Below are 10,485 nucleotides of genomic sequence, written 5' to 3'. Positions count from 1 at the left end.
AAACATTTGCAAATTCTTAGAAAGGATTCTTTTTCAGATTACAAGATCTCCATAGTGTGTCACATACTTAAGGATTAACACAACCAGAAAAAAACACACACAAAGCCAATGCATTGTGAAAGTGAAGCATTACTCACAATGAGGTACTATTTTCAAACAATATTTCCTTTCCTTCTATTGATGATATACCACCCTCTGTATAAATGGACTCCGTTGCATTTATTTTCTTTAATACAAATATTTGTATGCCTTCTGATTTATCATACAATAGGTGGCTTACATAAGGTGACCAGATTGTAACTTCGGTAAACCCAGTGCTCGGCTGTCTTGGGCAGAGTCCCCTGCTGGGAGGAAGTAGCCCCCAGATGGATGGACAGCTCTTTCTCTTGAGGGCCCTGGGAAGGGAGGGGGCCCCTTGAGGGTTCACTGCAGTCCAGGTGCATCCCTCCCTCTAAACCGGTTCCTTGAGCAAACTTTGCTCTGTGCGCTGCAACTCGGTTTGTCCTTCTTCGCGACTTCCAAGTGTTGTCGGGCAGTAGGAAAAGCAAGTAGGATGCTTGGCTGCATAGCTAGAGGTATAACAAGCAGGAAGAGGGAGATTATGATCCCGCTATATAGAGCGCTGGTGAACTAACATTTGAAATACTGAGTTCAGTTCTGGAGACCTCACCTACAAAAAGATATTGACAAAATTGAACGGGTCCAAAGACGGGCTACAAGAATGGTGGAAGGCCTTAAGCATAAAACGTATCAGGAAAGACTTAATGAACTCAATCTGTATAAAGTAGTCTGGAGGACAGAAGGAAAAGGAGGGACATGATCGAAACATTTAAATATGTTAAAGGGTTAAATAAGGTCCAGGAGGGAAGTGTTTTTAATAGGAAAGTGAACACAAGAAGAAAGGGACACAGTCTGAAGTTAGCTGGGGGAAAGATCAAGAGCAACGTGAGAAAATATTATTTTACTGAAAGAGTAGTAGATCCTTGGAACAAACTTCCAGCAGACGTGGTTGGTAAATCCACAGTAACTGAATTTAAACATGCCTGGGATAAACATATATCCATTGTAAGATAAAATACAGGAAATAGTATAAGGGCAGACTAGATGGACCATGAGGTCTTTTTCTGCCGTCAGACTTCTATGCTTCTATGTTTTCCCGGCACTGGCGTGTAGAATCTGCCAGAAAAAAACTTGGAAACTGCAAAAAAGGAAGCTCAGCTTCTGTGCTACCTGAAATTGGCTGATGAGGAGCGCAGAAGCTGAGCTGCTTGCCGGGAGATCCCTTCAAGCCACGTCATTGCCCCGGCATCAAAGGATAAAGAGTCGGTCCTTCTGGCTCCAACGCAATCACCAGCTGGCGTTCAAGCCAACTGGTATTTCTTTCAAAAAATTGGGACTTTTTAAAAACACCGTGGGATGTGGGACAAATTGCTAAAAAGCGGGACTGTCCCGCCAAAAGAGTGACGTCTGGTCACCTTAGGTTTAAAGCATTAACATATTAACAACATATTAACAAACACAATATTCGTGGATGCTAGTTTTATAAGGGCTTTTCTGAGGAGGTGTGGTTGCTTTCTATGTTGAGGCTCACATACACTATGGTTGAAGTGAGTTGCATCTAATGGCTGGATGAAAGTATTGAAGAAGATCTGCTGAGTCCCTTCATCTCTAAATTTGAATAGGTCAGCCAGGTCATGTATTCTTTATATAGTCTTTATGTATATTTCTTTATATATTCTATTCTTTATAGATTTATTGCAAGGTCAAATGTGATTAGTTTTAAGAATGATGTAGCACCGCAACATTTTCTGTTGGGCAACTTCTTTACTCACTCTCTCTCTCTCTCTCTCTCTCTCACTCACACACACACACACATTTTTTGTGACTTTCATTGACATTGAATAACTCTATGCAATAGCTGGAATACGTATTATCAACAGTTTGTTTAATAAGCCTAAAAAAAGAGAACGTTGTTGACAGATATTTTAGTTCTTTCTTGTTAAATAAAAGACACTTATGTAATATTTTGATGTTTTTCCTTCGGGAACAAAATCTTCTTTTTATGGTGCTGACAAGTTCTAGGAATTTGTTGAAAGCAATTGCAGTTATCCCACTGAGATTGTGTAGATAGAGACAGAAATTGTAGCTCTCCCCTTTCTCAATTTATATTCCTGCAATCCTTTTATCTAGGTCTTGGATTATCAAATCTGGGCTGCAATGATCCAGATGGCCACTAGAGATCAGCAAAGAGATATAGAAAACTTTACTTTCCCTCGCCTTCTGAATTTTTGTAATCCAAATGTAGTGCTAATGCAGAGATCTTCAAACTTGGCAACTTTAAGACTTGTGGACTTCAACTCCCACAATTCTCCAGCCAGCATAGCTTGAAGTCCACAAGTCTTAAAGTTGCCAAGTTTGAAGACCCCTGCACTAATGTCTCTGCTTTCTGTAAATATGCCAGCTCAGAGATTATTTGGATATTAAGTGCATAAATTAAAGACTAGATAAATAAAGTATGACACTGATAATAATCTTGTGGTCTTAATGGTTCTATTATGGTAAACTTTAGGATTTTTGGCACCCTTGGAAGACTTCTGTCTGTCAAAAGTTAGCATTTAAAAAAAATATTTCCTAAGCACATTGCACACATAATTCTGGGAGTAACATTTCTTTCTGAAACAATTCTGTGGAAGAGACAAATTTATATTGCAAGGTTTAATTTTTATATATAGATTGTCAACACTTGCTAGAGCAGTGTTTCCCAACCTTGGAAACTTGAAGATATTTGGACTTCAACTCCCATAATTCCCTAGCCAGCATTCGCTGGCTGGGGAATTCTGGGAGTTGAAGTCCAAATATCTTCAAGTTACCAAGGTTGGGAAACACTGTGCTAGAGAATATATATTTAAGAGGTTAATCAATGTTTCAGAAAAGTTTAAATCCATATATCTGGATATTAATAAAATGTCTAACCCTGACTGCCATTTGTCTTTAATGGTGCAGTGTCTCCTGCTTGAGCAGGGGGTTGGACTAGATCAGTGTTTTCCAACCTTGGCAACTTGAAGAGATCTGGACTTCAACTCCCAGAATTCCCCAGCCAGCACGGGACTAGATAACCTACAAGGTCCCTTTCAACTCTGTTAATTTGTTAATCCCATGAGTTTTTTTCAGGTTCAAGGAAAGATATGGCAATATGATTTTAACTCCTGTGTTATTTCTCTTCATCCAGTATCAAGAGAGACAATCCAATGACGTTAGACTGTCCAACGACAACATTCAGAAAAAATGGAATGCAACTTTTAATGATATTGGGGAGTTTGGGGGGAAGGAGAATGGTAAACTGTATAGAGATCTTTCTTTTTAGAGAGTCTTTCTTCTCATTTTATTTGTGGTCAGTGCCAGGTCAAGGTTCCATTATCCAACCTTTTGAAATCTATAGTAGTTCTGACCTCTCAGATTTAACATCTGGGCACTGAATTTTTAGGATCTACAAATTGTATTTAAAAATTCCACAGTTCCATTATCTATTTTTAAGTTTATATTCTTTTGCATTTTAATTGTTTGTGAGCTTTAATTTGGGACAGAACAGAAATGTCAGATATGAACCCATGAATGAATCCCTAGAAAACGTGAATACAGTACATATTTTTATTATCTGGAACTTTGCAGAAAACTTTATGCAGAAAACTTTAGGCTGCAGGGTATCTCAGAATTCAGTCCTGGGCCCAGTGCTCTTCAATATATTCATCGACAACCTAGATGAGGGAATAGAGGGGGGACTAATCAAATTTGCAGATGACACCAAGCCGGGGGGGGGGGTAGCCAATACCCCAGAGCAGTGATTTTCAACCTTTTTTGAGCCGCGGCACATTTTTTACATTTACAAAACCATGGGGCACATTGAGGGGGGGGGGGCGCTAAAAAAAGTTTGGACAAAAAATTCTCTCTTCCTCCCTTTCGCTCTACAGTATTTCTCTCTCCCTCTTTCTCTCCCTCTTTTTTTTCTCTCTCTCCATCCCTCTCTCTCTCTTCCTTCTTTCCTCTTTTTTGCTCTCTTTCTCTCTCCCTCCCTACTTCCCTCTATGTCTTTCTCTCTCCCACCTTCCCTCCCTCTCTCTCTTGCTTGCTTTCTTTCTCTCTCTTGCTCTCTCTCTTGCTTTCTCTCTCTTGTTCTCTTTCTCTCTTGCTTTCTTTCTCTCTCTTGCTTTCTTTCTCTCTTGTTTTCTTTCTCTCTCTTTCTCTTTCTTTCTCTCTCTCTTTCCCTTGTTTTCTTTCTCTCTCTGAGCTTCGCGGCACACCTGACCATGTCTCGCGGCACACTAGTGTGCCACGGCACACTGGTTGAAAAACACTGCCCCAGAGGATAGGCTCAAAATACAGAAAGATTCAGATAGATTAGTACTGTGGGCTCAAACTAACAAAATGAAATTTAATGTTGAAATAATAATAATAATAATAATAATAATAATAATAATAATAATAATATATTAGATTTGTATGCCACCCCTCTCCGAAGACTCGGGCCGGCTAAAAAACAAAATCTTACACCTAGGTACGAAAAACATAGAACACGCATACAAATTGGGAGAAACCACACTTAACAGCAGTGACTGTGAGAGAGATCTCGGAGTTTTGGTGGATAATCAGCTAAATATGAGCCAGCAATATGCAGTGGTGGCTAAAAAGCCAACACAGTCGTAAATTGCATCAACAGGAGGATACACTCCAAGACTAAGGAGGTATTAATACTACTCTATAATGCCCTAGTCAGACCACACCTAGAGTATTGCATTCAATTTTGGTCACTCCACCATAAAAAGGACATTGAAACTCTAGAGAAAGTACAGAAAAGAGCAACTAAAATGATAAAGGGACTGGAAACCAAGACATACGAAGAGAGGTTGATGGGCATGGATAGTTTGGCAAAATAGGAGGGCCAGAGGGAACATGATAGCAGTGTACAGATATTTGAGGGGTCACACTATTTTCCAGGGCACCAGAGGACCAGACTAGGAGAAATGGATGGAAACTGACCAAGGAGAGATTCAACCTGGAAATAAGGAAGAATTTTCTGATGGCGAGAGCGATCAACCAGTGGAACAGCCTTCCAGCAGAGGTTCTGAATGCCCCATCACTTGACACATTCAAAAAGAAATTGGACTGTCATCTGGCTGGGGTGGTGTAGGGTTTCCTGCTTGAGCATGGGGTTGGACTTGATAACTTGCAAGGTCCCTTTCAACTCTAATAGATAGATAGATAGATGTTGTGATTCCGTCTGAGGCCCCTCAGGGAACGGCTGAACCTTCCTGCTCAGAGGGGGAGGATGAGGAACAGGAAGTTCAGGCAGACGGGGAGGAGGAATCTCAGGCTGAGGGAGAGGGAGGACAGCCAGAGTCCCCTGAGAGGGAGCTCTCCCCAGCAAGCAGCCTGGATTCCTTAGATGAAAATGCACAAGCAATAATCGATCTCCAGCAGAGAAGAGCAACACAACGAAGGGGACAATTAGCCAGGTACTTTCAGCACTAAAGAGGCAACAGCTGGGTTTGGGTGTGGTGCTCTCTGGAAAGGCTGAAAAGGCAGACCCACCCTTCCTGGCTTGTGGAGTATTATCTTTGGGAGTCCTGGGACCTGGCTGTGATCTTTGGTGTCTTGGAATTCTGGTTTGTGACTTTGAATACTGAAACCTTAGGGGGGAAAGGTGTGGGTCTTATTCTCTACAGTGGTGGGTGTGCCAGCAAGAAGTCTGCTGTATTGTCTGGCCATCAGGACTCTGCTGTGAAGTCTCATAGCCTGCCTGTTGGGAAGAACAGGTTTTTCTCTGTGTTTATTTTTCACACTATAAAGTGCTTTTGCTTTTACCAGCGTGTCTGGCTGCTTTTTCCAGTTGGTGTTGAAGTCTGGGGGCACCCAGACAGAACAGATAGATAGATAGATAGATAGATAGATAGATAGATAGATAGATAGATAGACAGACAGACAGACAGACAGACAGACAGACAGACAGACAGATAGATAGATAGATAGATAAATTCTATACATTACTTTCTACTAAACTCGCAGGTTCATTCCTGAGCTACAAGTACTCTCTTCTGTCGGTACCTCCATTTTACCAGTTTAGTTTCCTAGCTTATTAGAAGTTCATTGAAAAAAACTTTCAGTTGTAAAATTGTAATTGTACTTGTCTTTTCAGGTCTAAGTCAAAAGTACACGACAAATGGTTTAAGCTGGTTATCTGTCCAATCAGAAAGAGCATTTTTTCCCCTCCTTCACTGAAAAGCTGGAAAAACAGAAATAAAAAAAAATAAAACTTGTACGGGAGGATACAGTTTAAACAATTACCATTCAGTGAAAGGATAATAAAGCTGACATTTTTTTTAAAGATAAAAATTGTTCAGATATCCTGGACTTAGTCAATGCTACAAAAACAAATTGTTCCCAGCAATGTTATGCATTTCTATCCAACACATCTAAACAAGAGTTTGAGTTAATAGAATACTTTATCCATTGTTTATTTGAGATATTTGTCTTCTAAAGTTCCCCCAAATACCACAAAAGGAGTCAATGAGCTAAAGCTTCCATCGTTGCTCTTACGGCTAGACGCGGTACAAAGTTTCTAAGTTTGAATTAATTTTAAAAAAATGTATCACCTATGTTTACTTGTCATGGGATGCTGATTTAGAAAGGAAAAATATTAGCCCTGAATATTAGAAGGATGTCCTTATATAATAATGTTGATGTAATACTGTGTATCTCAGAAAGGAAGGAGAGCTTCAATTTAAGATACTTATTAAGGAAAGATGAGACAGGAAAAAGAGTTTTGGTTGCATAACCATATTCCCAGAAAATTTATTTTAGAAAAATAAATCACTTGGGAAAAACAGTATTACTTTTCGAGAAATGTAGTAAACTAATACGAGAATTGTAACTTTCTGGATGGCCTGGAACTATAGCAGCCCTGTCCAGCATGATTAAAGAAAAGGGTGCTGGGGACCACGTTGGTGTAACACCACTGGACAGGTAAAGATTTTTCACTCCTCTTCTCAGTCGACTTTAAACTGAATACAGATTTACTTCATAGCAGTTCGAAGTTACAATGGCCTCAGAAATAGGTATTTAAAATAGGTCCTCAAAGTTGTGAGCGTTGCACCTCGTTTACTCCTTCCAATGGCAGCTGTCCATTGGTAGATAGTAACAACAGTTACCATGGGAAACGTTGAAATGTTACGGTACTGGCATGAAGCAAGTGTCTTGGCTTTCAGAGCAATTAAAGACAATCCATCATGGCCAACAACTTACTAGTATACAGAATTACAGAATTTCTAGTATAATTCAAAGAGGTGAACAAATTTACTTGTGATACTATAATTTGAGCTAAATTTTGGAAGTACTGTATTAAATTTAGCCAGACATGAGATCTAGATAACTATCACCAGAGGCCTGTGGGTTATTCCTCAGGCAAATTCTTCCTTGGATGAAAGCTACTTGGCAAATGTACTACTAAAGGATTTCCATACCTACAAACCAGGGGTGTGTTCTACCTTTTTTTGCTTCTGGTTTTGCTCATTGACGCTGTGCGCAGATGTGCGTGCGTTGCGTGTTGTGTTTAAAACACAAAAAACAAAATGGTGGTTCAGGGATGTGGCAGGCCTGGGTCGCTGCCGGTTCTAGCGATTCAGGCAGCCAAGTTATTGCTGGTTCTGTAGAACAGGACTATAGTATTGTGGCTAGCCAAGAAAGCAATCAATTCAGAGTTTTCATTTCAGGCACAAAGACCAGGCTCAAATTATCATATTTTGGAGACATTATGTAAAGCTCCAGCTCAGTTGATAAATCCATAATGGTTGAAAAGGTGGAAGAAGAGAGCACCAAGTGAATAGATTCAATTCTATCAATTCAAGACCAGCAAATATATTCAGTAAGATGGATAGTTTAAATTACAGCAGTGAGGGGTGCATCACTAGAAGATCTGAATGGCCAGTCTAAGGACAGATCATATAGCAATAGCACATTGGTTATATTAGAGGAGGTTTATTTATGTGGCCACTAAGAAGTTGACCTGATGGTACATGATCTATCAATCAAAAACTTATTAAGAAATAGAAAAACCCTCTAGTTTTTTCCTCACCAAGGATCAGCTGGCACAATCCTTTCAACTTTCCAGAACATAGAAGTTATGTCCCTTTGAACTTATTAAAAGTGAACGTTATACCTTCTGTCTTAGTAGCTATGGCTCATACTGCTTTACTGAGCCAAATAAATATTGTTTATATGACCTCAGCATCCAGCTGGAGACTATCTTAGCTTTGGCCAAGGCCATGTTGCAGTGATAAAGACTGTATGTTGTGTAGTGCATACAGTAAGATAGATACAACAGCCACTTATGAAGTTACTGTTGAAGATGTAAGAGCAAGTGATTAGAATGTGTATTTCCAGGCTACTTTCAGCCTTTCAGGGTAATACTGCAGAAAACTGGAAACAGTGGGAGGAGATTAAAGTGGAATAAAAGACACAGCTACAAAATATAGCATGATGTTACACTGCATAGGAAAAGATGCATGTATATTTTATAGCACTTCTGTTTTCTTCAGAGAGGAGGAGGATAAATACCCAACTAGAAGTCCCCAAGCAAATTTAGAACATTTTTTAGGAATATGTTTGAGCAGTATGTGTTTGGACACGTAAAACATTTCAGTTGGAGGCTTCTGTTCAAGTTGTGTCTAAGTTAAAACAAACAATTGTGAGTATGGAATTACCATGGATAACAGGATTGCAGGCCAGAGTTATGTAGATGAATTATTTAAAGCTAAATATTTATAGAATTGATTTATAAAAGGGGGGGGGGGGGGATTTGTAGAGCTGCTTTGGTAATATACAACCAGTGACAAGTAACAGCTATGGTTGGGAGCACTGTGCTGTAAATGCCATGCTGTCAATATAATATGCTTTGGAAATTATGAATTGATAAAGAACAGAATGAAGAATTGAAGAGTTTAAACTATATTTACAGCAGCACGAAGCTTAATCTCGATCACCGGAACATAGAAACTTTAATAAAATCACTTAGCTTTCGTTAGCCTGCTGCTAACTTCGTCAGAGTGTTAAAATGCCGTGGGAGACAAATCCATTTATAAAGCATTGCTCAGTCTGCTCATTGCCCGCGTCACAGGGCCACACCCTTCCCTCCCCCTTGCGGTAACTCTGATTGTGGGCTTAATCCTGCTGGCTGCCGGGGGATCTACCGCTTTTACTTGTATCTGCTGCCTCCCTCCCTCCCCAGGGGAGGAGGTGGAGCCATGATTCAATGTTTCGGAGGTGTGTGATGTTGCTTTCTCCCCCCCATTATTGTTGTTGCTTTCTATAATGGTACATGTCTGCTCTTGCAATGTTTTTGCCCATGCCCTCGTTTTGGGTCTACACTGTTCTAATCTCCCCTTGTCCCCTGTGTTAGAGATGCATTGTGCCCCTCCCCCTCTACCTCCATGCTGCTCCAGTGTTTTCCCTTGTTTTCCGCTAGGGGTCACTCTACCCTCATTTATCTGGTTTCTATGTCTGGCCTGGGGAATTCTGTTGGGGGCTTTATCCAATTCTAATGACCTATCTCCTTTAAGCCGTTGTTGGTGCCTTAAAGCCTGGTATGCCGATGGCATGTCAATATGTCTATTTAAAGAATTTCCATTGGAGAACCAGGCTTCTTTTAGGAGTCGACCTCCCTTAGTTTCATCATGCGCCAGAATCTCGGTTCCCTGGAAATCGAAGCCATGACCCTGCTCCTCCATGTGTGTCCAGATCTGGGAACGCTGTTCATGACGTCGGACCGCCAGTTTGTGTTCGTGTACACGAGTTCTCAATCTTTTAGCCGTTTCACCCACATAATGGTGTGCACAATTACTACAGTTTATACGGTAAATTACCGAGGAGGACTCCTCCTTCACTAAGGTTTCCTTCGGGCGCATTACTGATTTTCTCAAGGTTTGATCCGGCCTATGCGCTACTTTAATCCCATGGGGTGCCAGTATGCGTGCGGCTGTCTCGGATACCCCTTGTATGTACGGAAGTACCCTCCACGCTGATGTTCCATCTGCGTTTTCAGTAGGTTGCCGGGGTCTGGGTGTGGTGCACCGTTGGATAAAATCTCTCGAGTAACCATGGCGTGTACAAGTTTGGTAAAGATATGCTCGTTCTTTTTGTTTGGCTGCCCGTGTGCTACAGTGAGTATTTATCCTGTTGAATAATGTCCGTATACAACTGACTTTATGTGCGTTGGGGTGATTGCTTTCGTTGTGTAACATGCGGTCCGTGCTGGTGGTCTTTCGATATACCTCCGTGTCGATGCTTCCATCCGGGTTCCGGTTGATCTGTACATCTAGAAAGGCCAGTTTGTTATTGGCCTCCTCCTCCGCCGTAAACTGAATGTCCGGATATATGGAATTAAGAATTCCCATGAACCTGATTTTATCCCGTTTTTTAATGATGGTGAACGTGTCG

Source organism: Erythrolamprus reginae, chromosome 1, assembly GCF_031021105.1.
Source record: "Erythrolamprus reginae isolate rEryReg1 chromosome 1, rEryReg1.hap1, whole genome shotgun sequence".
Classification (NCBI taxonomy): Eukaryota; Metazoa; Chordata; class Lepidosauria; order Squamata; family Dipsadidae; genus Erythrolamprus; species Erythrolamprus reginae.
This window is presented reverse-complemented; position numbering follows the sequence as displayed.